At 47.8% G+C, this 27,404-nt stretch overlaps 28 non-coding genes across 28 annotated transcripts; all 28 read left to right on the top strand.

Moving 5' to 3' along the window:
* Positions 1 to 5,221: 5,221 nt before the first annotated feature.
* Positions 5,222 to 5,295, top strand: Trnan-guu (transfer RNA asparagine (anticodon GUU)). Its single transcript has one exon. It is a non-coding gene; the product is annotated as a tRNA-Asn (tRNA).
* Positions 5,296 to 12,098: 6,803 nt separating this feature from the next.
* Positions 12,099 to 12,172, top strand: Trnan-guu (transfer RNA asparagine (anticodon GUU)). The gene has a single exon. It is a non-coding gene; the product is annotated as a tRNA-Asn (tRNA).
* A 480-nt stretch (positions 12,173 to 12,652) lies between these two features.
* On the top strand, positions 12,653 to 12,724 carry Trnat-cgu (transfer RNA threonine (anticodon CGU)). Its single transcript has one exon. It is a non-coding gene; the product is annotated as a tRNA-Thr (tRNA).
* A 333-nt stretch (positions 12,725 to 13,057) lies between these two features.
* Trnan-guu (transfer RNA asparagine (anticodon GUU)) lies at positions 13,058 to 13,131 on the top strand. Its single transcript has one exon. It is a non-coding gene; the product is annotated as a tRNA-Asn (tRNA).
* A 687-nt stretch (positions 13,132 to 13,818) lies between these two features.
* On the top strand, positions 13,819 to 13,890 carry Trnat-cgu (transfer RNA threonine (anticodon CGU)). The gene has a single exon. It is a non-coding gene; the product is annotated as a tRNA-Thr (tRNA).
* A 333-nt stretch (positions 13,891 to 14,223) lies between these two features.
* Positions 14,224 to 14,297, top strand: Trnan-guu (transfer RNA asparagine (anticodon GUU)). Its single transcript has one exon. It is a non-coding gene; the product is annotated as a tRNA-Asn (tRNA).
* Positions 14,298 to 14,984: 687 nt separating this feature from the next.
* On the top strand, positions 14,985 to 15,056 carry Trnat-cgu (transfer RNA threonine (anticodon CGU)). The gene has a single exon. It is a non-coding gene; the product is annotated as a tRNA-Thr (tRNA).
* A 333-nt stretch (positions 15,057 to 15,389) lies between these two features.
* On the top strand, positions 15,390 to 15,463 carry Trnan-guu (transfer RNA asparagine (anticodon GUU)). Its single transcript has one exon. It is a non-coding gene; the product is annotated as a tRNA-Asn (tRNA).
* A 687-nt stretch (positions 15,464 to 16,150) lies between these two features.
* Positions 16,151 to 16,222, top strand: Trnat-cgu (transfer RNA threonine (anticodon CGU)). The gene has a single exon. It is a non-coding gene; the product is annotated as a tRNA-Thr (tRNA).
* Positions 16,223 to 16,555: 333 nt separating this feature from the next.
* Positions 16,556 to 16,629, top strand: Trnan-guu (transfer RNA asparagine (anticodon GUU)). Its single transcript has one exon. It is a non-coding gene; the product is annotated as a tRNA-Asn (tRNA).
* A 687-nt stretch (positions 16,630 to 17,316) lies between these two features.
* Trnat-cgu (transfer RNA threonine (anticodon CGU)) lies at positions 17,317 to 17,388 on the top strand. The gene has a single exon. It is a non-coding gene; the product is annotated as a tRNA-Thr (tRNA).
* A 333-nt stretch (positions 17,389 to 17,721) lies between these two features.
* Trnan-guu (transfer RNA asparagine (anticodon GUU)) lies at positions 17,722 to 17,795 on the top strand. The gene has a single exon. It is a non-coding gene; the product is annotated as a tRNA-Asn (tRNA).
* Positions 17,796 to 18,482: 687 nt separating this feature from the next.
* Positions 18,483 to 18,554, top strand: Trnat-cgu (transfer RNA threonine (anticodon CGU)). The gene has a single exon. It is a non-coding gene; the product is annotated as a tRNA-Thr (tRNA).
* Positions 18,555 to 18,887: 333 nt separating this feature from the next.
* Trnan-guu (transfer RNA asparagine (anticodon GUU)) lies at positions 18,888 to 18,961 on the top strand. Its single transcript has one exon. It is a non-coding gene; the product is annotated as a tRNA-Asn (tRNA).
* Positions 18,962 to 19,648: 687 nt separating this feature from the next.
* Positions 19,649 to 19,720, top strand: Trnat-cgu (transfer RNA threonine (anticodon CGU)). Its single transcript has one exon. It is a non-coding gene; the product is annotated as a tRNA-Thr (tRNA).
* Positions 19,721 to 20,053: 333 nt separating this feature from the next.
* On the top strand, positions 20,054 to 20,127 carry Trnan-guu (transfer RNA asparagine (anticodon GUU)). Its single transcript has one exon. It is a non-coding gene; the product is annotated as a tRNA-Asn (tRNA).
* A 687-nt stretch (positions 20,128 to 20,814) lies between these two features.
* Trnat-cgu (transfer RNA threonine (anticodon CGU)) lies at positions 20,815 to 20,886 on the top strand. The gene has a single exon. It is a non-coding gene; the product is annotated as a tRNA-Thr (tRNA).
* A 333-nt stretch (positions 20,887 to 21,219) lies between these two features.
* Trnan-guu (transfer RNA asparagine (anticodon GUU)) lies at positions 21,220 to 21,293 on the top strand. Its single transcript has one exon. It is a non-coding gene; the product is annotated as a tRNA-Asn (tRNA).
* A 687-nt stretch (positions 21,294 to 21,980) lies between these two features.
* Trnat-cgu (transfer RNA threonine (anticodon CGU)) lies at positions 21,981 to 22,052 on the top strand. The gene has a single exon. It is a non-coding gene; the product is annotated as a tRNA-Thr (tRNA).
* A 333-nt stretch (positions 22,053 to 22,385) lies between these two features.
* Positions 22,386 to 22,459, top strand: Trnan-guu (transfer RNA asparagine (anticodon GUU)). Its single transcript has one exon. It is a non-coding gene; the product is annotated as a tRNA-Asn (tRNA).
* A 687-nt stretch (positions 22,460 to 23,146) lies between these two features.
* Trnat-cgu (transfer RNA threonine (anticodon CGU)) lies at positions 23,147 to 23,218 on the top strand. The gene has a single exon. It is a non-coding gene; the product is annotated as a tRNA-Thr (tRNA).
* Positions 23,219 to 23,551: 333 nt separating this feature from the next.
* Trnan-guu (transfer RNA asparagine (anticodon GUU)) lies at positions 23,552 to 23,625 on the top strand. Its single transcript has one exon. It is a non-coding gene; the product is annotated as a tRNA-Asn (tRNA).
* Positions 23,626 to 24,312: 687 nt separating this feature from the next.
* Positions 24,313 to 24,384, top strand: Trnat-cgu (transfer RNA threonine (anticodon CGU)). The gene has a single exon. It is a non-coding gene; the product is annotated as a tRNA-Thr (tRNA).
* Positions 24,385 to 24,717: 333 nt separating this feature from the next.
* Positions 24,718 to 24,791, top strand: Trnan-guu (transfer RNA asparagine (anticodon GUU)). Its single transcript has one exon. It is a non-coding gene; the product is annotated as a tRNA-Asn (tRNA).
* A 687-nt stretch (positions 24,792 to 25,478) lies between these two features.
* On the top strand, positions 25,479 to 25,550 carry Trnat-cgu (transfer RNA threonine (anticodon CGU)). The gene has a single exon. It is a non-coding gene; the product is annotated as a tRNA-Thr (tRNA).
* Positions 25,551 to 25,883: 333 nt separating this feature from the next.
* On the top strand, positions 25,884 to 25,957 carry Trnan-guu (transfer RNA asparagine (anticodon GUU)). The gene has a single exon. It is a non-coding gene; the product is annotated as a tRNA-Asn (tRNA).
* Positions 25,958 to 26,644: 687 nt separating this feature from the next.
* Positions 26,645 to 26,716, top strand: Trnat-cgu (transfer RNA threonine (anticodon CGU)). The gene has a single exon. It is a non-coding gene; the product is annotated as a tRNA-Thr (tRNA).
* Positions 26,717 to 27,049: 333 nt separating this feature from the next.
* Positions 27,050 to 27,123, top strand: Trnan-guu (transfer RNA asparagine (anticodon GUU)). The gene has a single exon. It is a non-coding gene; the product is annotated as a tRNA-Asn (tRNA).
* The last annotated feature ends 281 nt before the right edge of the window (positions 27,124 to 27,404 follow it).

Here is a 27,404-nt window from a genome sequence, read left to right as displayed (position 1 = left end):
CAGTAATACAACAGAGCCGGCGGCGGTCGTGGATCCTGTTACTATCTCTGACAATGTTGCACTTCCTGTTCATGACTTTCCGTCCTTAAAACCTGCATTAACTGCTGAACTTCCGTCCCGTGACAGCGAGATTCCCACAAAAAAGCGTCCTCTAGAGGAAACTGAAAAAAATGTAGATGAGGACTCTTCCTGTGAAACACCCGTTGCCAGGAGGCCGAAGCCTAGTCCTGAAGATCTGTTGGAAGTGGACAACGAAGATGGAATGAAGGTCGATGTGGCTCCCACTTCCGCACATGGACTTACACCGCCACGGACAGATAGTGACGCAGCGGGTAGTGACTTTCCACGGAAATGTGACCCTGAGCCTGAGGTCACGGCTGAAATACCCGCATCCAGTGCACAACCCATACAGTGCGAACCGTACGAGGAAGTACCTAGTAAACAACCTGCTGACTCCGAAGCGCAACGCCGCGCCGAAGGAGGAAATAAACACGCATCGCCGCCTCGACAGCACGACAACACAACAGACGCCACGCCGGAACCAAACATTGACGACTCGCAAGCCCCGGCCGTTGCCCCCTGCAGCCACCGCCGGCGGTTGCGACCGACACCGGGTCTTACTGTCACGCGTCCTCACGCGAAAGCTCCATCAGAGAAGAAAGACATCAAGAAACAGAATATTAAATATGAAGTCATCAGGGCCAACACTGACGTGGAGAAAGAGAATGGCCGCAGTGACTTATAGAAATGCATTGTCCGGATTTCAGGATGCTTTTCTTCTTAAGCTCTTTGTTTCAAAGCAGTGCAACTTTTACTAGGAAGTTAGTACATGTAATGGGCACGCAGCTTGTAAAGGTCGTGCGTTGTGGGGAAGCACGTTTGCTGCTATAATCATACCGAACCTCATTCCAAATAGCTTCTTCCGGTATGTCTGTGCTGCAAGCTTATAGCATTACTACTATTAACATTAATAAAATACAGTCACCCTTGAAATTGGCAGCACTAAAAGAATTCTTGTACCAGTCCGGAACAGATATCGCTTTGCTACAAGAAGTTGCGATAACGGAATTTCGGATCCCAGGCTTTTTTGAAATTGTTAATGTTTCTACGGAAGCCAATATCGGTACAGCCATTCTTATAAGGGAAGGCATTCCGGTGACTGAAATCGAACGACTAGAATCAGGTAGGGCCATAGGCATAAAAATTTTCGATGTAACAGTGCTTAACCTTTACGCCCCTTCAGGAACTTCCCACAAATTGGATCGTGTGAAGTTTTTTCAAGATGAACTGATCTATTTATTGAGGAAAAATCCGTGTTCTCTTATACTAGGTGGAGATTTTAACTGTGTTTTAAACCAGAAAGATCAACAACCCAACTTCAACTACTCGCCACAGTTAAAAAAGTTAGTAAGTGATCTACACCTTAAGGATGTGTGGGAACTTCAGCATCCGACGTCAGTCGGGTTCACGTATATAACCAGCCACTCCCGCAGCAGACTAGATAGAATTTACGTGTCACCAAATTTGCAAAATTCTTTATTAAACGTTGAGACTATTCCTGTGTATTTTAGCGATCACAGTACACTTTTAACTTGCTTTAATCTAAGTGTACAGCCAACTCGTCGATTCAGAGGCCAATGGAACTTAAATATTTCTGTTTTAACTGACGACGAACTGGAACAGGAAATAAGGTTTGCGTGGACTATGTGCCTCCGCACAGTAGACAAGCACCCAACAGTCATTGACTGGTGGACGAGGAGGGCTAAACCAAAGCTGCGGAAAGTTGTCATGCAGTATAGTGCAGCGAGGCACAGGGAGTTGAGGAATACCATGGAGTTTTATTATAAAGTTTTAAGGGACTTATATCAACAAGCCCATGATGACGTAATTCGTCTGCATGATATCAAAAAAATTAAAGCCAAGTTATTAAGCATTAAACGGCAACAGATGGAGGGACTCAAAATTAAATCGAAAGCCACATCAGTCGTAGCAGATGAAACAGCTTCTCTGTATCACTTGGTGCGGCATGCTAAAAACAGACGTCTAACTTTCATTGATGAAGTCCAGACGCATACTGGTACGAGGCTCACATGCCAGAAACAAATACTGGACGAAGTCCACAGGTACTATGAAACCCTATATGCCCCTACCACAGTGGAAGATGCAGCTCTCGAGGACTTTCTCAATATTTTAGGTCCACAATTGTCGGGCACAGACAACGCTGACATCCTGTCACCTATTACTAAAGATGAAGTGCATGAGGCAGTGCGTAACTCACCTCTCAACAAATCTCCGGGATTTGATGGCCTCCCTGTGGAGTTTTATGCCCGCTACTGGTCTATCATTGGGGACAAGATCACTTCCATGGCAAATGAGGTCCTGAACGGACAACCGATCCCTGCAGAGTTTAAGGAAAGTAAACTAATACTGATTCCTAAGAGTAAAGGCAAAACCAACTTAAACAATTTTCGGCCTCTTTCGCTACTAAATTCTGATTACAAAATAATTTCGCGTATTATCAACAAAAGACTCTCTGCCTATTCCAACAAAATATTGAGTCATTACCAATCTTGTTCTCCGACCAGAACGATATTCGAAAGTCTATCTGCATACAGAGACGTCATTGCAATTACCTCCGTGACAAGTATAAAATGTGCGTTAATCTTTCTCGATTTCAACAAAGCTTTTGACCGTGTTAGTCATCGATACCTCTTTGCGACGCTGTCAAGAATGGCTTTCCACCCCCATATTGTGAACATGATAAGGAATATTGCAACGGGTATAAATGCGAAAATAGCAATCAATGGCCAAACATCTAAACCCATACAGATAAGGCGAGGGGTTCCACAGGGCAGTCCCTTATCAATGTTTTTATTTTCCGTCTCTTTAGAGCCCTTCCTCCGCACTGTCCACGCAAGATTAACAGGCCTAACATTGAGTGGTGAGAAAACTGTCATACGAGCCTATGCTGATGACGTGGGCGTTGTAATAAGGAATAAGGAGGAGGCTGTTACACTGGAAAGAGAAATCCAAAGATATTGTCTAGCGTCGGGAGCGACAGCAAATGAAAACAAAAGTCAAATATTGAATCTACGGGGCCTCGATCACCTTCGACTGGCATGGGCTAAACAAGACACCAAACATAAAACTTTGGGCATAACCTTAATGGCATGTCCGATGCGGATGGCTGCTTTTAACTGGACGGAAACTAGGAGGAAAGTTCATGGTGCTGTAATGGAGACCATCCATCGAACTATGGACCTGGTGCAAAAAGTCAGATTCATCAACTCATGCGTTTTGTCTAAAGCGTATTTCACTGCGCAGGTCTTTCCGATCCCTAAACTAGTAGCGAAAGGGATCATGTCCACTGTTACCAATTATTTATGGCGAGGAGACATATTCAGGGTTGGTGCGACTACGGTTATACTGGATGTCAGAAACGGGGGCCTCGGTTTGGTGGATATTCGCAATAAAGCGTCTGCTCTGTTCCTCAAACGGACTTTCCATATACTCAGAGAACTTCCACAATGTATAACCGCAAAGCTCTTTGAGGCTGTGACACCCCATAGCCTGCAAGCACCGATTGATGTGCGAAGGATTAATGCCCGTCTGCAGTATGTGAGGAACTTTTTCCTCGAAGCAAGTTATCTTAGTGACGAAATCAGAAGCAACACACGTATCACAGCGCGCGACATCATACTTGAAAGGAAGTTCAATGAGGGTAGAAACAAAATTGAAACGAAATTCCCAAATTGTGACTGGACAGCTGTATGGCGGAACATCAACTATGCCGGGCTATCTACAGACGCTATTTCCGCATGGTACAAAACAGTTAATAATGTCATCAGCACCAACGAGAGACTATATGGGATCGGTTTAAACCAGACACACCTTTGTGGAAAATGCAATCTGGTGGATACACTCGGCCACAGATTCACCTGTGGTGGCAATGTGCATAACTGGAATTGGATCAGGCAACAAATCGCCTTTCTCACCAGATCCTCTACGCAATATATAACGCCATCGCTCCTCCTGAGACCGGACATGACATACTTTCCGAAATTAAAAACCAACGCCATTAGCTGGTTACTGGGAAAATATGTTAGTTATGTCATCAACACAATTGGGTCGGACAACGAGATCGAGTTCCGCGTTTACATGAAGTGTGAATATGCAAAAATCAGCACGTATCGCAACCACAAGAAGCACTATGGCAACATGCTGAAGATCATTTTTGAAAAAATGGGTGTTGGTTAAATATGTGGAACCACTACAACACCTTGCACGAGGACGAACACAAGAAAAATACCAGTCACTTGGTTCCTTATTATTATTTACTTTTACCTTGCTTCAGGAACTTTCTATTATTTTAATTTTTTTTTTTTTTTTTTATCAGTGTTCCGTTCCTACTCAGTGAAGAGTTTTTCTTACATCGGAGAATGGGACTATTGTGTTACGATTTCTGCACACTTAGTGTTATGACCCAACAGGGAACGTGAAAAAGGGGTGGGAGGGGTTTGGGTCTCGACGCACTGGCAGTGCCGTGAACAGACCCCACTGCTTGTGCGGCGTGTACCATGCCCTGACCATTCTTAAAAAAAAAAAAAAAAAAAAAAGTGGAAAAAAATGGTGTAATGGTTAAAAACACAAATAAAAAATGGTGTAACGGTTTAAAAAAAATGGTGTAACGGTAAAAGAAAAAAAAGTGGCAGAGCGCAAAAAAAAAAACAAAAAAAACAAAAAAAAGTGGCAGAGCGCTGGTCTAGTAAACCAGAGGTCGTGAGTTCGATAAAAAAAAAAAAAAAAAAAAAGTTGGTTAGAGCGAAAAAAAAAAAAAAAACAAGTGGTAGAGCACTGGTCTCGTAAACCAGGGGTCGTGAGTTCGAACCTCACAGAAGGCATTCATTTTTTTAACCTTCCTGCAAGGAGCGGAGCTATCTCGAGCAGCATCTAACACATGGCAGTACACTGAATGAAAGGGATGTTCTACAACCTATGACAAGTATTCTACTGGCCTCAGAGGTTTTCTGAATGCATAGGCACAACAGTGGTTTGTATGCATTTTGCAGTATAATGTCATGCTTGGCGATGTCATTCGTTTACGAGCCTCGCTACAGTGTGCATGTGAAGAGGCGCAAGCAGATGCTACCATTCTGCGAGATTCCTGCAGAAGGTATACGAATTGCGTTGATATACAGAGCACAAGGGAGCCAAAGTCAAGGCCTCCGTGGCGCAATCGGCTAGCGCGTTCGGCTGTTAACCGAAAGGTTGGTGGTTCGAGCCCACCTGGGGGCGAAATCGTTTTAACCGGCACCGAGGTGAGGACATACGTCAACTTTGTTAGAGATACACAGCTAGCGTGACAATTTGGCTGTGTTTGAGTGATGCCACACAGCCTTATACACATTCAGCCAAGTGACACTGTAGGTAAAAACATGGCCCTACACAGACGTTCTACTGTTTTCCTATTTATTCGCCATGTGTGACTGCAGTAGAGCGACGCCCACTACAAAAGACGTATTCTTTACATTCAATTTCAGCGTATACGTCGCGACTGCCATATGACAGGGCCTGTCTCTCGATGTCGATTTGTATTTGGTGTCTCTTAAGTGTCGGTCTGCAGTGGGCCGCTGTTGGCCGAGAGACGTGCAGTCGCCTTACATGAAGCCCCATGGGCAACGCCAGTGCCACTGTGGACAACAGCATACTGTAGCCAGAGAGAGGAGCCGAAAGGTGCATTTCGCAGTCGAGCCACGCTATCCCACAAGCTGTGCACTAGGTCAGGATTGTGCAGACCGCAAACTTCTGGTGGCCCGACGCTCGTCGTCGATCGTAAGGGCGAAACAGTCAAGAGATTTGGAAAACGGCAATGTGGACACCCCCAGCAGCAGCTGTGTGCCAAATCCGATATCTGGTCGAGGGCTGCAAGATTCAGTATGATGAAGTGACAATTCGGGGATAGCTCGCAAACGCTAAGCTGCCGCCTTCTTAGCTCAGTGGGTTAGTCTGGCTTTAGCTGCCGCAGCGGTCGCACGCTCCTCTAGTTGCTCCGTGAACGTCAGTGTTTACGCCAGTGTTTTCGTGTTTTGTGTTCGTTTATTGACGTTTTGCACGTGAATTAAGCGTTATCAATTGTGCATTTGGTTTTCTTTCGTGTCATCTTTCTACGAAGTGCCGTTGGAATTTCGGCGTTGTCTGAGATTTCTTCGCTGCAGAACACCATGGCAACCTCCGTGCGAAAAAACACCGTGATTTTCTCCTTCGACAAGTACACCCGTCGAGTACAGCCCTCTGCACTGGAAATACACGACTGGATTACCGAGGTAATTGGCCTTCATTCTGAATCTGTTCATACGATGCAGCTTGACTCTGATGAATACTGCATTTTTGTAAAGTTTAACGATTCCGTGAGTGTAGACCGCTTTCTGGCAAAATATGGTTATGAAACGGAATTTATCCACCGTGATGGTACTAAAAGTACTGTCAAACTCCGGAATTCCGAGTCTGTAATTAGAAATGTTAGGGTGTTGAATATTCCCATAGAAGTAGACAATTCGAAAATTAAAGATGCCCTTTCAAAGTATGGGGTAGTCAGGCAAATAGTAAACGAAAGGTGGGCTTCACGTTTCAAGCTGCAGTGCTTTAACGGCATTCGCTCCGTGGAGATGGAAGTGAAAGCAAACATTCCCTCCCACATCTTTGTTGACGGGCACAAGGCGCATGTTATGTACTCAGGGCAAACCCCTACATGTCATGTATGTAACGAGTCTGGTCACCTCCGTCAGGACTGCCCTCGCCGTGTATTTGTGCTAACAAATAACCTTACGCAACGCCGGAAATTAACACTCAACGATTTGTTGCCAGCCAGTAATACAACAGAGCCGGCGGCGGTCGTGGATCCTGTTACTATCTCTGACAATGTTGCACTTCCTGTTCATGACTTTCCGTCCTTAAAACCTGCATTAACTGCTGAACTTCCGTCCCGTGACAGCGAGATTCCCACAAAAAAGCGTCCTCTAGAGGAAACTGAAAAAAATGTAGATGAGGACTCTTCCTGTGAAACACCCGTTGCCAGGAGGCCGAAGCCTAGTCCTGAAGATCTGTTGGAAGTGGACAACGAAGATGGAATGAAGGTCGATGTGGCTCCCACTTCCGCACATGGACTTACACCGCCACGGACAGATAGTGACGCAGCGGGTAGTGACTTTCCACGGAAATGTGACCCTGAGCCTGAGGTCACGGCTGAAATACCCGCATCCAGTGCACAACCCATACAGTGCGAACCGTACGAGGAAGTACCTAGTAAACAACCTGCTGACTCCGAAGCGCAACGCCGCGCCGAAGGAGGAAATAAACACGCATCGCCGCCTCGACAGCACGACAACACAACAGACGCCACGCCGGAACCAAACATTGACGACTCGCAAGCCCCGGCCGTTGCCCCCTGCAGCCACCGCCGGCGGTTGCGACCGACACCGGGTCTTACTGTCACGCGTCCTCACGCGAAAGCTCCATCAGAGAAGAAAGACATCAAGAAACAGAATATTAAATATGAAGTCATCAGGGCCAACACTGACGTGGAGAAAGAGAATGGCCGCAGTGACTTATAGAAATGCATTGTCCGGATTTCAGGATACTTTTCTTCTTAAGCTCTTTGTTTCAAAGCAGTGCAACTTTTACTAGGAAGTTAGTACATGTAATGGGCACGCAGCTTGTAAAGGTCGTGCGTTGTGGGGAAGCACGTTTGCTGCTATAATCATACCGAACCTCATTCCAAATAGCTTCTTCCGGTATGTCTGTGCTGCAAGCTTATAGCATTACTACTATTAACATTAATAAAATACAGTCACCCTTGAAATTGGCAGCACTAAAAGAATTCTTGTACCAGTCCGGAACAGATATCGCTTTGCTACAAGAAGTTGCGATAACGGAATTTCGGATCCCAGGCTTTTTTGAAATTGTTAATGTTTCTACGGAAGCCAATATCGGTACAGCCATTCTTATAAGGGAAGGCATTCCGGTGACTGAAATCGAACGACTAGAATCAGGTAGGGCCATAGGCATAAAAATTTTCGATGTAACAGTGCTTAACCTTTACGCCCCTTCAGGAACTTCCCACAAATTGGATCGTGTGAAGTTTTTTCAAGATGAACTGATCTATTTATTGAGGAAAAATCCGTGTTCTCTTATACTAGGTGGAGATTTTAACTGTGTTTTAAACCAGAAAGATCAACAACCCAACTTCAACTACTCGCCACAGTTAAAAAAGTTAGTAAGTGATCTACACCTTAAGGATGTGTGGGAACTTCAGCATCCGACGTCAGTCGGGTTCACGTATATAACCAGCCACTCCCGCAGCAGACTAGATAGAATTTACGTGTCACCAAATTTGCAAAATTCTTTATTAAACGTTGAGACTATTCCTGTGTATTTTAGCGATCACAGTACACTTTTAACTTGCTTTAATCTAAGTGTACAGCCAACTCGTCGATTCAGAGGCCAATGGAACTTAAATATTTCTGTTTTAACTGACGACGAACTGGAACAGGAAATAAGGTTTGCGTGGACTATGTGCCTCCGCACAGTAGACAAGCACCCAACAGTCATTGACTGGTGGACGAGGAGGGCTAAACCAAAGCTGCGGAAAGTTGTCATGCAGTATAGTGCAGCGAGGCACAGGGAGTTGAGGAATACCATGGAGTTTTATTATAAAGTTTTAAGGGACTTATATCAACAAGCCCATGATGACGTAATTCGTCTGCATGATATCAAAAAAATTAAAGCCAAGTTATTAAGCATTAAACGGCAACAGATGGAGGGACTCAAAATTAAATCGAAAGCCACATCAGTCGTAGCAGATGAAACAGCTTCTCTGTATCACTTGGTGCGGCATGCTAAAAACAGACGTCTAACTTTCATTGATGAAGTCCAGACGCATACTGGTACGAGGCTCACATGCCAGAAACAAATACTGGACGAAGTCCACAGGTACTATGAAACCCTATATGCCCCTACCACAGTGGAAGATGCAGCTCTCGAGGACTTTCTCAATATTTTAGGTCCACAATTGTCGGGCACAGACAACGCTGACATCCTGTCACCTATTACTAAAGATGAAGTGCATGAGGCAGTGCGTAACTCACCTCTCAACAAATCTCCGGGATTTGATGGCCTCCCTGTGGAGTTTTATGCCCGCTACTGGTCTATCATTGGGGACAAGATCACTTCCATGGCAAATGAGGTCCTGAACGGACAACCGATCCCTGCAGAGTTTAAGGAAAGTAAACTAATACTGATTCCTAAGAGTAAAGGCAAAACCAACTTAAACAATTTTCGGCCTCTTTCGCTACTAAATTCTGATTACAAAATAATTTCGCGTATTATCAACAAAAGACTCTCTGCCTATTCCAACAAAATATTGAGTCATTACCAATCTTGTTCTCCGACCAGAACGATATTCGAAAGTCTATCTGCATACAGAGACGTCATTGCAATTACCTCCGTGACAAGTATAAAATGTGCGTTAATCTTTCTCGATTTCAACAAAGCTTTTGACCGTGTTAGTCATCGATACCTCTTTGCGACGCTGTCAAGAATGGCTTTCCACCCCCATATTGTGAACATGATAAGGAATATTGCAACGGGTATAAATGCGAAAATAGCAATCAATGGCCAAACATCTAAACCCATACAGATAAGGCGAGGGGTTCCACAGGGCAGTCCCTTATCAATGTTTTTATTTTCCGTCTCTTTAGAGCCCTTCCTCCGCACTGTCCACGCAAGATTAACAGGCCTAACATTGAGTGGTGAGAAAACTGTCATACGAGCCTATGCTGATGACGTGGGCGTTGTAATAAGGAATAAGGAGGAGGCTGTTACACTGGAAAGAGAAATCCAAAGATATTGTCTAGCGTCGGGAGCGACAGCAAATGAAAACAAAAGTCAAATATTGAATCTACGGGGCCTCGATCACCTTCGACTGGCATGGGCTAAACAAGACACCAAACATAAAACTTTGGGCATAACCTTAATGGCATGTCCGATGCGGATGGCTGCTTTTAACTGGACGGAAACTAGGAGGAAAGTTCATGGTGCTGTAATGGAGACCATCCATCGAACTATGGACCTGGTGCAAAAAGTCAGATTCATCAACTCATGCGTTTTGTCTAAAGCGTATTTCACTGCGCAGGTCTTTCCGATCCCTAAACTAGTAGCGAAAGGGATCATGTCCACTGTTACCAATTATTTATGGCGAGGAGACATATTCAGGGTTGGTGCGACTACGGTTATACTGGATGTCAGAAACGGGGGCCTCGGTTTGGTGGATATTCGCAATAAAGCGTCTGCTCTGTTCCTCAAACGGACTTTCCATATACTCAGAGAACTTCCACAATGTATAACCGCAAAGCTCTTTGAGGCTGTGACACCCCATAGCCTGCAAGCACCGATTGATGTGCGAAGGATTAATGCCCGTCTGCAGTATGTGAGGAACTTTTTCCTCGAAGCAAGTTATCTTAGTGACGAAATCAGAAGCAACACACGTATCACAGCGCGCGACATCATACTTGAAAGGAAGTTCAATGAGGGTAGAAACAAAATTGAAACGAAATTCCCAAATTGTGACTGGACAGCTGTATGGCGGAACATCAACTATGCCGGGCTATCTACAGACGCTATTTCCGCATGGTACAAAACAGTTAATAATGTCATCAGCACCAACGAGAGACTATATGGGATCGGTTTAAACCAGACACACCTTTGTGGAAAATGCAATCTGGTGGATACACTCGGCCACAGATTCACCTGTGGTGGCAATGTGCATAACTGGAATTGGATCAGGCAACAAATCGCCTTTCTCACCAGATCCTCTACGCAATATATAACGCCATCGCTCCTCCTGAGACCGGACATGACATACTTTCCGAAATTAAAAACCAACGCCATTAGCTGGTTACTGGGAAAATATGTTAGTTATGTCATCAACACAATTGGGTCGGACAACGAGATCGAGTTCCGCGTTTACATGAAGTGTGAATATGCAAAAATCAGCACGTATCGCAACCACAAGAAGCACTATGGCAACATGCTGAAGATCATTTTTGAAAAAATGGGTGTTGGTTAAATATGTGGAACCACTACAACACCTTGCACGAGGACGAACACAAGAAAAATACCAGTCACTTGGTTCCTTATTATTATTTACTTTTACCTTGCTTCAGGAACTTTCTATTATTTTAATTTTTTTTTTTTTTTTTTATCAGTGTTCCGTTCCTACTCAGTGAAGAGTTTTTCTTACATCGGAGAATGGGACTATTGTGTTACGATTTCTGCACACTTAGTGTTATGACCCAACAGGGAACGTGAAAAAGGGGTGGGAGGGGTTTGGGTCTCGACGCACTGGCAGTGCCGTGAACAGACCCCACTGCTTGTGCGGCGTGTACCATGCCCTGACCATTCTTAAAAAAAAAAAAAAAAAAAGTGGAAAAAAATGGTGTAATGGTTAAAAACACAAATAAAAAATGGTGTAACGGTTTAAAAAAAATGGTGTAACGGTAAAAGAAAAAAAAGTGGCAGAGCGCAAAAAAAAAAACAAAAAAAACAAAAAAAAAGTGGCAGAGCGCTGGTCTAGTAAACCAGAGGTCGTGAGTTCGATAAAAAAAAAAAAAAAAAAAAGTTGGTTAGAGCGAAAAAAAAAAAAAAAAAACAAGTGGTAGAGCACTGGTCTCGTAAACCAGGGGTCGTGAGTTCGAACCTCACAGAAGGCATTCATTTTTTTAACCTTCCTGCAAGGAGCGGAGCTATCTCGAGCAGCATCTAACACATGGCAGTACACTGAATGAAAGGGATGTTCTACAACCTATGACAAGTATTCTACTGGCCTCAGAGGTTTTCTGAATGCATAGGCACAACAGTGGTTTGTATGCATTTTGCAGTATAATGTCATGCTTGGCGATGTCATTCGTTTACGAGCCTCGCTACAGTGTGCATGCACGTTATCCATGTGAAGAGGCGCAAGCAGATGCTACCATTCTGCGAGATTCCTGCAGAAGGTATACGAATTGCGTTGATATACAGAGCACAAGGGAGCCAAAGTCAAGGCCTCCGTGGCGCAATCGGCTAGCGCGTTCGGCTGTTAACCGAAAGGTTGGTGGTTCGAGCCCACCCGGGGGCGAAATCGTTTTAACCGGCACCGAGGTGAGGACATACGTCAACTTTGTTAGAGATACACAGCTAGCGTGACAATTTGGCTGTGTTTGAGTGATGCCACACAGCCTTATACACATTCAGCCAAGTGACACTGTAGGTAAAAACATGGCCCTACACAGACGTTCTACTGTTTTCCTATTTATTCGCCATGTGTGACTGCAGTAGAGCGACCCCCACTACAAAAGACGTATTCTTTACATTCAATTTCAGCGTATACGTCGCGACTGCCATATGACAGGGCCTGTCTCTCGATGTCGATTTGTATTTGGTGTCTCTTAAGTGTCGGTCTGCAGTGGGCCGCTGTTGGCCGAGAGACGTGCAGTCAAACGGCAATGTGGACACCCCCAGCAGCAGCTGTGTGCCAAATCCGATATCTGGTCGAGGGCTGCAAGATTCAGTATGATGAAGTGGCAATTCGGGGATAGCTCGCAAACGCTAAGCTGCCGCTTTCTTAGCTCAGTGGTAGAGCACTGGTCTCGTAAACCAGGGGTCGTGAGTTCGAACCTCACAGAAGGCATTCATTTTTTTAACCTTCCTGCAAGGAGCGGAGCTATCTCGAGCAGCATCTAACACATGGCAGTACACTGAATGAAAGGGATGTTCTACAACCTATGACAAGTATTCTACTGGCCTCAGAGGTTTTCTGAATGCATAGGCACAACAGTGGTTTGTATGCATTTTGCAGTATAATGTCATGCTTGGCGATGTCATTCGTTTACGAGCCTCGCTACAGTGTGCATGCACGTTATCCATGTGAAGAGGCGCAAGCAGATGCTACCATTCTGCGAGATTCCTGCAGAAGGTATACGAATTGCGTTGATATACAGAGCACAAGGGAGCCAAAGTCAAGGCCTCCGTGGCGCAATCGGCTAGCGCGTTCGGCTGTTAACCGAAAGGTTGGTGGTTCGAGCCCACCCGGGGGCGAAATCGTTTTAACCGGCACCGAGGTGAGGACATACGTCAACTTTGTTAGAGATACACAGCTAGCGTGACAATTTGGCTGTGTTTGAGTGATGCCACACAGCCTTATACACATTCAGCCAAGTGACACTGTAGGTAAAAACATGGCCCTACACAGACGTTCTACTGTTTTCCTATTTATTCGCCATGTGTGACTGCAGTAGAGCGACGCCCACTACAAAAGACGTATTCTTTACATTCAATTTCAGCGTATACGTCGCGACTGCCATATGACAGGGCCTGTCTCTCGATGTCGATTTGTATTTGGTGTCTCTTAAGTGTCGGTCTGCAGTGGGCCGCTGTTGGCCGAGAGACGTGCAGTCGCCTTACATGAAGCCCCATGGGCAACGCCAGTGCCACTGTGGACAACAGCATACTGTAGCCAGAGAGAGGAGCCGAAAGGTGCATTTCGCAGTCGAGCCACGCTATCCCACAAGCTGTGCACTAGGTCAGGATTGTGCAGACCGCAAACTTCTGGTGGCCCGACGCTCGTCGTCGATCGTAAGGGCGAAACAGTCAAGAGATTTGGAAAACGGCAATGTGGACACCCCCAGCAGCAGCTGTGTGCCAAATCCGATATCTGGTCGAGGGCTGCAAGATTCAGTATGATGAAGTGACAATTCGGGGATAGCTCGCAAACGCTAAGCTGCCGCCTTCTTAGCTCAGTGGTAGAGCACTGGTCTCGTAAACCAGGGGTCGTGAGTTCGAACCTCACAGAAGGCATTCATTTTTTTAACCTTCCTGCAAGGAGCGGAGCTATCTCGAGCAGCATCTAACACATGGCAGTACACTGAATGAAAGGGATGTTCTACAACCTATGACAAGTATTCTACTGGCCTCAGAGGTTTTCTGAATGCATAGGCACAACAGTGGTTTGTATGCATTTTGCAGTATAATGTCATGCTTGGCGATGTCATTCGTTTACGAGCCTCGCTACAGTGTGCATGCACGTTATCCATGTGAAGAGGCGCAAGCAGATGCTACCATTCTGCGAGATTCCTGCAGAAGGTATACGAATTGCGTTGATATACAGAGCACAAGGGAGCCAAAGTCAAGGCCTCCGTGGCGCAATCGGCTAGCGCGTTCGGCTGTTAACCGAAAGGTTGGTGGTTCGAGCCCACCCGGGGGCGAAATCGTTTTAACCGGCACCGAGGTGAGGACATACGTCAACTTTGTTAGAGATACACAGCTAGCGTGACAATTTGGCTGTGTTTGAGTGATGCCACACAGCCTTATACACATTCAGCCAAGTGACACTGTAGGTAAAAACATGGCCCTACACAGACGTTCTACTGTTTTCCTATTTATTCGCCATGTGTGACTGCAGTAGAGCGACGCCCACTACAAAAGACGTATTCTTTACATTCAATTTCAGCGTATACGTCGCGACTGCCATATGACAGGGCCTGTCTCTCGATGTCGATTTGTATTTGGTGTCTCTTAAGTGTCGGTCTGCAGTGGGCCGCTGTTGGCCGAGAGACGTGCAGTCGCCTTACATGAAGCCCCATGGGCAACGCCAGTGCCACTGTGGACAACAGCATACTGTAGCCAGAGAGAGGAGCCGAAAGGTGCATTTCGCAGTCGAGCCACGCTATCCCACAAGCTGTGCACTAGGTCAGGATTGTGCAGACCGCAAACTTCTGGTGGCCCGACGCTCGTCGTCGATCGTAAGGGCGAAACAGTCAAGAGATTTGGAAAACGGCAATGTGGACACCCCCAGCAGCAGCTGTGTGCCAAATCCGATATCTGGTCGAGGGCTGCAAGATTCAGTATGATGAAGTGACAATTCGGGGATAGCTCGCAAACGCTAAGCTGCCGCCTTCTTAGCTCAGTGGTAGAGCACTGGTCTCGTAAACCAGGGGTCGTGAGTTCGAACCTCACAGAAGGCATTCATTTTTTTAACCTTCCTGCAAGGAGCGGAGCTATCTCGAGCAGCATCTAACACATGGCAGTACACTGAATGAAAGGGATGTTCTACAACCTATGACAAGTATTCTACTGGCCTCAGAGGTTTTCTGAATGCATAGGCACAACAGTGGTTTGTATGCATTTTGCAGTATAATGTCATGCTTGGCGATGTCATTCGTTTACGAGCCTCGCTACAGTGTGCATGCACGTTATCCATGTGAAGAGGCGCAAGCAGATGCTACCATTCTGCGAGATTCCTGCAGAAGGTATACGAATTGCGTTGATATACAGAGCACAAGGGAGCCAAAGTCAAGGCCTCCGTGGCGCAATCGGCTAGCGCGTTCGGCTGTTAACCGAAAGGTTGGTGGTTCGAGCCCACCCGGGGGCGAAATCGTTTTAACCGGCACCGAGGTGAGGACATACGTCAACTTTGTTAGAGATACACAGCTAGCGTGACAATTTGGCTGTGTTTGAGTGATGCCACACAGCCTTATACACATTCAGCCAAGTGACACTGTAGGTAAAAACATGGCCCTACACAGACGTTCTACTGTTTTCCTATTTATTCGCCATGTGTGACTGCAGTAGAGCGACGCCCACTACAAAAGACGTATTCTTTACATTCAATTTCAGCGTATACGTCGCGACTGCCATATGACAGGGCCTGTCTCTCGATGTCGATTTGTATTTGGTGTCTCTTAAGTGTCGGTCTGCAGTGGGCCGCTGTTGGCCGAGAGACGTGCAGTCGCCTTACATGAAGCCCCATGGGCAACGCCAGTGCCACTGTGGACAACAGCATACTGTAGCCAGAGAGAGGAGCCGAAAGGTGCATTTCGCAGTCGAGCCACGCTATCCCACAAGCTGTGCACTAGGTCAGGATTGTGCAGACCGCAAACTTCTGGTGGCCCGACGCTCGTCGTCGATCGTAAGGGCGAAACAGTCAAGAGATTTGGAAAACGGCAATGTGGACACCCCCAGCAGCAGCTGTGTGCCAAATCCGATATCTGGTCGAGGGCTGCAAGATTCAGTATGATGAAGTGACAATTCGGGGATAGCTCGCAAACGCTAAGCTGCCGCCTTCTTAGCTCAGTGGTAGAGCACTGGTCTCGTAAACCAGGGGTCGTGAGTTCGAACCTCACAGAAGGCATTCATTTTTTTAACCTTCCTGCAAGGAGCGGAGCTATCTCGAGCAGCATCTAACACATGGCAGTACACTGAATGAAAGGGATGTTCTACAACCTATGACAAGTATTCTACTGGCCTCAGAGGTTTTCTGAATGCATAGGCACAACAGTGGTTTGTATGCATTTTGCAGTATAATGTCATGCTTGGCGATGTCATTCGTTTACGAGCCTCGCTACAGTGTGCATGCACGTTATCCATGTGAAGAGGCGCAAGCAGATGCTACCATTCTGCGAGATTCCTGCAGAAGGTATACGAATTGCGTTGATATACAGAGCACAAGGGAGCCAAAGTCAAGGCCTCCGTGGCGCAATCGGCTAGCGCGTTCGGCTGTTAACCGAAAGGTTGGTGGTTCGAGCCCACCCGGGGGCGAAATCGTTTTAACCGGCACCGAGGTGAGGACATACGTCAACTTTGTTAGAGATACACAGCTAGCGTGACAATTTGGCTGTGTTTGAGTGATGCCACACAGCCTTATACACATTCAGCCAAGTGACACTGTAGGTAAAAACATGGCCCTACACAGACGTTCTACTGTTTTCCTATTTATTCGCCATGTGTGACTGCAGTAGAGCGACGCCCACTACAAAAGACGTATTCTTTACATTCAATTTCAGCGTATACGTCGCGACTGCCATATGACAGGGCCTGTCTCTCGATGTCGATTTGTATTTGGTGTCTCTTAAGTGTCGGTCTGCAGTGGGCCGCTGTTGGCCGAGAGACGTGCAGTCGCCTTACATGAAGCCCCATGGGCAACGCCAGTGCCACTGTGGACAACAGCATACTGTAGCCAGAGAGAGGAGCCGAAAGGTGCATTTCGCAGTCGAGCCACGCTATCCCACAAGCTGTGCACTAGGTCAGGATTGTGCAGACCGCAAACTTCTGGTGGCCCGACGCTCGTCGTCGATCGTAAGGGCGAAACAGTCAAGAGATTTGGAAAACGGCAATGTGGACACCCCCAGCAGCAGCTGTGTGCCAAATCCGATATCTGGTCGAGGGCTGCAAGATTCAGTATGATGAAGTGACAATTCGGGGATAGCTCGCAAACGCTAAGCTGCCGCCTTCTTAGCTCAGTGGTAGAGCACTGGTCTCGTAAACCAGGGGTCGTGAGTTCGAACCTCACAGAAGGCATTCATTTTTTTAACCTTCCTGCAAGGAGCGGAGCTATCTCGAGCAGCATCTAACACATGGCAGTACACTGAATGAAAGGGATGTTCTACAACCTATGACAAGTATTCTACTGGCCTCAGAGGTTTTCTGAATGCATAGGCACAACAGTGGTTTGTATGCATTTTGCAGTATAATGTCATGCTTGGCGATGTCATTCGTTTACGAGCCTCGCTACAGTGTGCATGCACGTTATCCATGTGAAGAGGCGCAAGCAGATGCTACCATTCTGCGAGATTCCTGCAGAAGGTATACGAATTGCGTTGATATACAGAGCACAAGGGAGCCAAAGTCAAGGCCTCCGTGGCGCAATCGGCTAGCGCGTTCGGCTGTTAACCGAAAGGTTGGTGGTTCGAGCCCACCCGGGGGCGAAATCGTTTTAACCGGCACCGAGGTGAGGACATACGTCAACTTTGTTAGAGATACACAGCTAGCGTGACAATTTGGCTGTGTTTGAGTGATGCCACACAGCCTTATACACATTCAGCCAAGTGACACTGTAGGTAAAAACATGGCCCTACACAGACGTTCTACTGTTTTCCTATTTATTCGCCATGTGTGACTGCAGTAGAGCGACGCCCACTACAAAAGACGTATTCTTTACATTCAATTTCAGCGTATACGTCGCGACTGCCATATGACAGGGCCTGTCTCTCGATGTCGATTTGTATTTGGTGTCTCTTAAGTGTCGGTCTGCAGTGGGCCGCTGTTGGCCGAGAGACGTGCAGTCGCCTTACATGAAGCCCCATGGGCAACGCCAGTGCCACTGTGGACAACAGCATACTGTAGCCAGAGAGAGGAGCCGAAAGGTGCATTTCGCAGTCGAGCCACGCTATCCCACAAGCTGTGCACTAGGTCAGGATTGTGCAGACCGCAAACTTCTGGTGGCCCGACGCTCGTCGTCGATCGTAAGGGCGAAACAGTCAAGAGATTTGGAAAACGGCAATGTGGACACCCCCAGCAGCAGCTGTGTGCCAAATCCGATATCTGGTCGAGGGCTGCAAGATTCAGTATGATGAAGTGACAATTCGGGGATAGCTCGCAAACGCTAAGCTGCCGCCTTCTTAGCTCAGTGGTAGAACACTGGTCTCGTAAACCAGGGGTCGTGAGTTCGAACCTCACAGAAGGCATTCATTTTTTTAACCTTCCTGCAAGGAGCGGAGCTATCTCGAGCAGCATCTAACACATGGCAGTACACTGAATGAAAGGGATGTTCTACAACCTATGACAAGTATTCTACTGGCCTCAGAGGTTTTCTGAATGCATAGGCACAACAGTGGTTTGTATGCATTTTGCAGTATAATGTCATGCTTGGCGATGTCATTCGTTTACGAGCCTCGCTACAGTGTGCATGCACGTTATCCATGTGAAGAGGCGCAAGCAGATGCTACCATTCTGCGAGATTCCTGCAGAAGGTATACGAATTGCGTTGATATACAGAGCACAAGGGAGCCAAAGTCAAGGCCTCCGTGGCGCAATCGGCTAGCGCGTTCGGCTGTTAACCGAAAGGTTGGTGGTTCGAGCCCACCCGGGGGCGAAATCGTTTTAACCGGCACCGAGGTGAGGACATACGTCAACTTTGTTAGAGATACACAGCTAGCGTGACAATTTGGCTGTGTTTGAGTGATGCCACACAGCCTTATACACATTCAGCCAAGTGACACTGTAGGTAAAAACATGGCCCTACACAGACGTTCTACTGTTTTCCTATTTATTCGCCATGTGTGACTGCAGTAGAGCGACGCCCACTACAAAAGACGTATTCTTTACATTCAATTTCAGCGTATACGTCGCGACTGCCATATGACAGGGCCTGTCTCTCGATGTCGATTTGTATTTGGTGTCTCTTAAGTGTCGGTCTGCAGTGGGCCGCTGTTGGCCGAGAGACGTGCAGTCGCCTTACATGAAGCCCCATGGGCAACGCCAGTGCCACTGTGGACAACAGCATACTGTAGCCAGAGAGAGGAGCCGAAAGGTGCATTTCGCAGTCGAGCCACGCTATCCCACAAGCTGTGCACTAGGTCAGGATTGTGCAGACCGCAAACTTCTGGTGGCCCGACGCTCGTCGTCGATCGTAAGGGCGAAACAGTCAAGAGATTTGGAAAACGGCAATGTGGACACCCCCAGCAGCAGCTGTGTGCCAAATCCGATATCTGGTCGAGGGCTGCAAGATTCAGTATGATGAAGTGACAATTCGGGGATAGCTCGCAAACGCTAAGCTGCCGCCTTCTTAGCTCAGTGGTAGAGCACTGGTCTCGTAAACCAGGGGTCGTGAGTTCGAACCTCACAGAAGGCATTCATTTTTTTAACCTTCCTGCAAGGAGCGGAGCTATCTCGAGCAGCATCTAACACATGGCAGTACACTGAATGAAAGGGATGTTCTACAACCTATGACAAGTATTCTACTGGCCTCAGAGGTTTTCTGAATGCATAGGCACAACAGTGGTTTGTATGCATTTTGCAGTATAATGTCATGCTTGGCGATGTCATTCGTTTACGAGCCTCGCTACAGTGTGCATGCACGTTATCCATGTGAAGAGGCGCAAGCAGATGCTACCATTCTGCGAGATTCCTGCAGAAGGTATACGAATTGCGTTGATATACAGAGCACAAGGGAGCCAAAGTCAAGGCCTCCGTGGCGCAATCGGCTAGCGCGTTCGGCTGTTAACCGAAAGGTTGGTGGTTCGAGCCCACCCGGGGGCGAAATCGTTTTAACCGGCACCGAGGTGAGGACATACGTCAACTTTGTTAGAGATACACAGCTAGCGTGACAATTTGGCTGTGTTTGAGTGATGCCACACAGCCTTATACACATTCAGCCAAGTGACACTGTAGGTAAAAACATGGCCCTACACAGACGTTCTACTGTTTTCCTATTTATTCGCCATGTGTGACTGCAGTAGAGCGACGCCCACTACAAAAGACGTATTCTTTACATTCAATTTCAGCGTATACGTCGCGACTGCCATATGACAGGGCCTGTCTCTCGATGTCGATTTGTATTTGGTGTCTCTTAAGTGTCGGTCTGCAGTGGGCCGCTGTTGGCCGAGAGACGTGCAGTCGCCTTACATGAAGCCCCATGGGCAACGCCAGTGCCACTGTGGACAACAGCATACTGTAGCCAGAGAGAGGAGCCGAAAGGTGCATTTCGCAGTCGAGCCACGCTATCCCACAAGCTGTGCACTAGGTCAGGATTGTGCAGACCGCAAACTTCTGGTGGCCCGACGCTCGTCGTCGATCGTAAGGGCGAAACAGTCAAGAGATTTGGAAAACGGCAATGTGGACACCCCCAGCAGCAGCTGTGTGCCAAATCCGATATCTGGTCGAGGGCTGCAAGATTCAGTATGATGAAGTGACAATTCGGGGATAGCTCGCAAACGCTAAGCTGCCGCCTTCTTAGCTCAGTGGTAGAGCACTGGTCTCGTAAACCAGGGGTCGTGAGTTCGAACCTCACAGAAGGCATTCATTTTTTTAACCTTCCTGCAAGGAGCGGAGCTATCTCGAGCAGCATCTAACACATGGCAGTACACTGAATGAAAGGGATGTTCTACAACCTATGACAAGTATTCTACTGGCCTCAGAGGTTTTCTGAATGCATAGGCACAACAGTGGTTTGTATGCATTTTGCAGTATAATGTCATGCTTGGCGATGTCATTCGTTTACGAGCCTCGCTACAGTGTGCATGCACGTTATCCATGTGAAGAGGCGCAAGCAGATGCTACCATTCTGCGAGATTCCTGCAGAAGGTATACGAATTGCGTTGATATACAGAGCACAAGGGAGCCAAAGTCAAGGCCTCCGTGGCGCAATCGGCTAGCGCGTTCGGCTGTTAACCGAAAGGTTGGTGGTTCGAGCCCACCCGGGGGCGAAATCGTTTTAACCGGCACCGAGGTGAGGACATACGTCAACTTTGTTAGAGATACACAGCTAGCGTGACAATTTGGCTGTGTTTGAGTGATGCCACACAGCCTTATACACATTCAGCCAAGTGACACTGTAGGTAAAAACATGGCCCTACACAGACGTTCTACTGTTTTCCTATTTATTCGCCATGTGTGACTGCAGTAGAGCGACGCCCACTACAAAAGACGTATTCTTTACATTCAATTTCAGCGTATACGTCGCGACTGCCATATGACAGGGCCTGTCTCTCGATGTCGATTTGTATTTGGTGTCTCTTAAGTGTCGGTCTGCAGTGGGCCGCTGTTGGCCGAGAGACGTGCAGTCGCCTTACATGAAGCCCCATGGGCAACGCCAGTGCCACTGTGGACAACAGCATACTGTAGCCAGAGAGAGGAGCCGAAAGGTGCATTTCGCAGTCGAGCCACGCTATCCCACAAGCTGTGCACTAGGTCAGGATTGTGCAGACCGCAAACTTCTGGTGGCCCGACGCTCGTCGTCGATCGTAAGGGCGAAACAGTCAAGAGATTTGGAAAACGGCAATGTGGACACCCCCAGCAGCAGCTGTGTGCCAAATCCGATATCTGGTCGAGGGCTGCAAGATTCAGTATGATGAAGTGACAATTCGGGGATAGCTCGCAAACGCTAAGCTGCCGCCTTCTTAGCTCAGTGGTAGAGCACTGGTCTCGTAAACCAGGGGTCGTGAGTTCGAACCTCACAGAAGGCATTCATTTTTTTAACCTTCCTGCAAGGAGCGGAGCTATCTCGAGCAGCATCTAACACATGGCAGTACACTGAATGAAAGGGATGTTCTACAACCTATGACAAGTATTCTACTGGCCTCAGAGGTTTTCTGAATGCATAGGCACAACAGTGGTTTGTATGCATTTTGCAGTATAATGTCATGCTTGGCGATGTCATTCGTTTACGAGCCTCGCTACAGTGTGCATGCACGTTATCCATGTGAAGAGGCGCAAGCAGATGCTACCATTCTGCGAGATTCCTGCAGAAGGTATACGAATTGCGTTGATATACAGAGCACAAGGGAGCCAAAGTCAAGGCCTCCGTGGCGCAATCGGCTAGCGCGTTCGGCTGTTAACCGAAAGGTTGGTGGTTCGAGCCCACCCGGGGGCGAAATCGTTTTAACCGGCACCGAGGTGAGGACATACGTCAACTTTGTTAGAGATACACAGCTAGCGTGACAATTTGGCTGTGTTTGAGTGATGCCACACAGCCTTATACACATTCAGCCAAGTGACACTGTAGGTAAAAACATGGCCCTACACAGACGTTCTACTGTTTTCCTATTTATTCGCCATGTGTGACTGCAGTAGAGCGACGCCCACTACAAAAGACGTATTCTTTACATTCAATTTCAGCGTATACGTCGCGACTGCCATATGACAGGGCCTGTCTCTCGATGTCGATTTGTATTTGGTGTCTCTTAAGTGTCGGTCTGCAGTGGGCCGCTGTTGGCCGAGAGACGTGCAGTCGCCTTACATGAAGCCCCATGGGCAACGCCAGTGCCACTGTGGACAACAGCATACTGTAGCCAGAGAGAGGAGCCGAAAGGTGCATTTCGCAGTCGAGCCACGCTATCCCACAAGCTGTGCACTAGGTCAGGATTGTGCAGACCGCAAACTTCTGGTGGCCCGACGCTCGTCGTCGATCGTAAGGGCGAAACAGTCAAGAGATTTGGAAAACGGCAATGTGGACACCCCCAGCAGCAGCTGTGTGCCAAATCCGATATCTGGTCGAGGGCTGCAAGATTCAGTATGATGAAGTGACAATTCGGGGATAGCTCGCAAACGCTAAGCTGCCGCCTTCTTAGCTCAGTGGTAGAGCACTGGTCTCGTAAACCAGGGGTCGTGAGTTCGAACCTCACAGAAGGCATTCATTTTTTTAACCTTCCTGCAAGGAGCGGAGCTATCTCGAGCAGCATCTAACACATGGCAGTACACTGAATGAAAGGGATGTTCTACAACCTATGACAAGTATTCTACTGGCCTCAGAGGTTTTCTGAATGCATAGGCACAACAGTGGTTTGTATGCATTTTGCAGTATAATGTCATGCTTGGCGATGTCATTCGTTTACGAGCCTCGCTACAGTGTGCATGCACGTTATCCATGTGAAGAGGCGCAAGCAGATGCTACCATTCTGCGAGATTCCTGCAGAAGGTATACGAATTGCGTTGATATACAGAGCACAAGGGAGCCAAAGTCAAGGCCTCCGTGGCGCAATCGGCTAGCGCGTTCGGCTGTTAACCGAAAGGTTGGTGGTTCGAGCCCACCCGGGGGCGAAATCGTTTTAACCGGCACCGAGGTGAGGACATACGTCAACTTTGTTAGAGATACACAGCTAGCGTGACAATTTGGCTGTGTTTGAGTGATGCCACACAGCCTTATACACATTCAGCCAAGTGACACTGTAGGTAAAAACATGGCCCTACACAGACGTTCTACTGTTTTCCTATTTATTCGCCATGTGTGACTGCAGTAGAGCGACGCCCACTACAAAAGACGTATTCTTTACATTCAATTTCAGCGTATACGTCGCGACTGCCATATGACAGGGCCTGTCTCTCGATGTCGATTTGTATTTGGTGTCTCTTAAGTGTCGGTCTGCAGTGGGCCGCTGTTGGCCGAGAGACGTGCAGTCGCCTTACATGAAGCCCCATGGGCAACGCCAGTGCCACTGTGGACAACAGCATACTGTAGCCAGAGAGAGGAGCCGAAAGGTGCATTTCGCAGTCGAGCCACGCTATCCCACAAGCTGTGCACTAGGTCAGGATTGTGCAGACCGCAAACTTCTGGTGGCCCGACGCTCGTCGTCGATCGTAAGGGCGAAACAGTCAAGAGATTTGGAAAACGGCAATGTGGACACCCCCAGCAGCAGCTGTGTGCCAAATCCGATATCTGGTCGAGGGCTGCAAGATTCAGTATGATGAAGTGACAATTCGGGGATAGCTCGCAAACGCTAAGCTGCCGCCTTCTTAGCTCAGTGGTAGAGCACTGGTCTCGTAAACCAGGGGTCGTGAGTTCGAACCTCACAGAAGGCATTCATTTTTTTAACCTTCCTGCAAGGAGCGGAGCTATCTCGAGCAGCATCTAACACATGGCAGTACACTGAATGAAAGGGATGTTCTACAACCTATGACAAGTATTCTACTGGCCTCAGAGGTTTTCTGAATGCATAGGCACAACAGTGGTTTGTATGCATTTTGCAGTATAATGTCATGCTTGGCGATGTCATTCGTTTACGAGCCTCGCTACAGTGTGCATGCACGTTATCCATGTGAAGAGGCGCAAGCAGATGCTACCATTCTGCGAGATTCCTGCAGAAGGTATACGAATTGCGTTGATATACAGAGCACAAGGGAGCCAAAGTCAAGGCCTCCGTGGCGCAATCGGCTAGCGCGTTCGGCTGTTAACCGAAAGGTTGGTGGTTCGAGCCCACCCGGGGGCGAAATCGTTTTAACCGGCACCGAGGTGAGGACATACGTCAACTTTGTTAGAGATACACAGCTAGCGTGACAATTTGGCTGTGTTTGAGTGATGCCACACAGCCTTATACACATTCAGCCAAGTGACACTGTAGGTAAAAACATGGCCCTACACAGACGTTCTACTGTTTTCCTATTTATTCGCCATGTGTGACTGCAGTAGAGCGACGCCCACTACAAAAGACGTATTCTTTACATTCAATTTCAGCGTATACGTCGCGACTGCCATATGACAGGGCCTGTCTCTCGATGTCGATTTGTATTTGGTGTCTCTTAAGTGTCGGTCTGCAGTGGGCCGCTGTTGGCCGAGAGACGTGCAGTCGCCTTACATGAAGCCCCATGGGCAACGCCAGTGCCACTGTGGACAACAGCATACTGTAGCCAGAGAGAGGAGCCGAAAGGTGCATTTCGCAGTCGAGCCACGCTATCCCACAAGCTGTGCACTAGGTCAGGATTGTGCAGACCGCAAACTTCTGGTGGCCCGACGCTCGTCGTCGATCGTAAGGGCGAAACAGTCAAGAGATTTGGAAAACGGCAATGTGGACACCCCCAGCAGCAGCTGTGTGCCAAATCCGATATCTGGTCGAGGGCTGCAAGATTCAGTATGATGAAGTGACAATTCGGGGATAGCTCGCAAACGCTAAGCTGCCGCCTTCTTAGCTCAGTGGTAGAGCACTGGTCTCGTAAACCAGGGGTCGTGAGTTCGAACCTCACAGAAGGCATTCATTTTTTTAACCTTCCTGCAAGGAGCGGAGCTATCTCGAGCAGCATCTAACACATGGCAGTACACTGAATGAAAGGGATGTTCTACAACCTATGACAAGTATTCTACTGGCCTCAGAGGTTTTCTGAATGCATAGGCACAACAGTGGTTTGTATGCATTTTGCAGTATAATGTCATGCTTGGCGATGTCATTCGTTTACGAGCCTCGCTACAGTGTGCATGCACGTTATCCATGTGAAGAGGCGCAAGCAGATGCTACCATTCTGCGAGATTCCTGCAGAAGGTATACGAATTGCGTTGATATACAGAGCACAAGGGAGCCAAAGTCAAGGCCTCCGTGGCGCAATCGGCTAGCGCGTTCGGCTGTTAACCGAAAGGTTGGTGGTTCGAGCCCACCCGGGGGCGAAATCGTTTTAACCGGCACCGAGGTGAGGACATACGTCAACTTTGTTAGAGATACACAGCTAGCGTGACAATTTGGCTGTGTTTGAGTGATGCCACACAGCCTTATACACATTCAGCCAAGTGACACTGTAGGTAAAAACATGGCCCTACACAGACGTTCTACTGTTTTCCTATTTATTCGCCATGTGTGACTGCAGTAGAGCGACGCCCACTACAAAAGACGTATTCTTTACATTCAATTTCAGCGTATACGTCGCGACTGCCATATGACAGGGCCTGTCTCTCGATGTCGATTTGTATTTGGTGTCTCTTAAGTGTCGGTCTGCAGTGGGCCGCTGTTGGCCGAGAGACGTGCAGTCGCCTTACATGAAGCCCCATGGGCAACGCCAGTGCCACTGTGGACAACAGCATACTGTAGCCAGAGAGAGGAGCCGAAAGGTGCATTTCGCAGTCGAGCCACGCTATCCCACAAGCTGTGCACTAGGTCAGGATTGTGCAGACCGCAAACTTCTGGTGGCCCGACGCTCGTCGTCGATCGTAAGGGCGAAACAGTCAAGAGATTTGGAAAACGGCAATGTGGACACCCCCAGCAGCAGCTGTGTGCCAAATCCGATATCTGGTCGAGGGCTGCAAGATTCAGTATGATGAAGTGACAATTCGGGGATAGCTCGCAAACGCTAAGCTGCCGCCTTCTTAGCTCAGTGGTAGAGCACTGGTCTCGTAAACCAGGGGTCGTGAGTTCGAACCTCACAGAAGGCATTCATTTTTTTAACCTTCCTGCAAGGAGCGGAGCTATCTCGAGCAGCATCTAACACATGGCAGTACACTGAATGAAAGGGATGTTCTACAACCTATGACAAGTATTCTACTGGCCTCAGAGGTTTTCTGAATGCATAGGCACAACAGTGGTTTGTATGCATTTTGCAGTATAATGTCATGCTTGGCGATGTCATTCGTTTACGAGCCTCGCTACAGTGTGCATGCACGTTATCCATGTGAAGAGGCGCAAGCAGATGCTACCATTCTGCGAGATTCCTGCAGAAGGTATACGAATTGCGTTGATATACAGAGCACAAGGGAGCCAAAGTCAAGGCCTCCGTGGCGCAATCGGCTAGCGCGTTCGGCTGTTAACCGAAAGGTTGGTGGTTCGAGCCCACCCGGGGGCGAAATCGTTTTAACCGGCACCGAGGTGAGGACATACGTCAACTTTGTTAGAGATACACAGCTAGCGTGACAATTTGGCTGTGTTTGAGTGATGCCACACAGCCTTATACACATTCAGCCAAGTGACACTGTAGGTAAAAACATGGCCCTACACAGACGTTCTACTGTTTTCCTATTTATTCGCCATGTGTGACTGCAGTAGAGCGACGCCCACTACAAAAGACGTATTCTTTACATTCAATTTCAGCGTATACGTCGCGACTGCCATATGACAGGGCCTGTC

Source organism: Schistocerca nitens, chromosome 6, assembly GCF_023898315.1.
Source record: "Schistocerca nitens isolate TAMUIC-IGC-003100 chromosome 6, iqSchNite1.1, whole genome shotgun sequence".
Lineage (NCBI taxonomy): Eukaryota > Metazoa > Arthropoda > Insecta > Orthoptera > Acrididae > Schistocerca > Schistocerca nitens.
The sequence above is the reverse complement of the archived record's forward strand: the minus strand, read 5'-3'. Positions and strand labels throughout refer to the sequence as shown.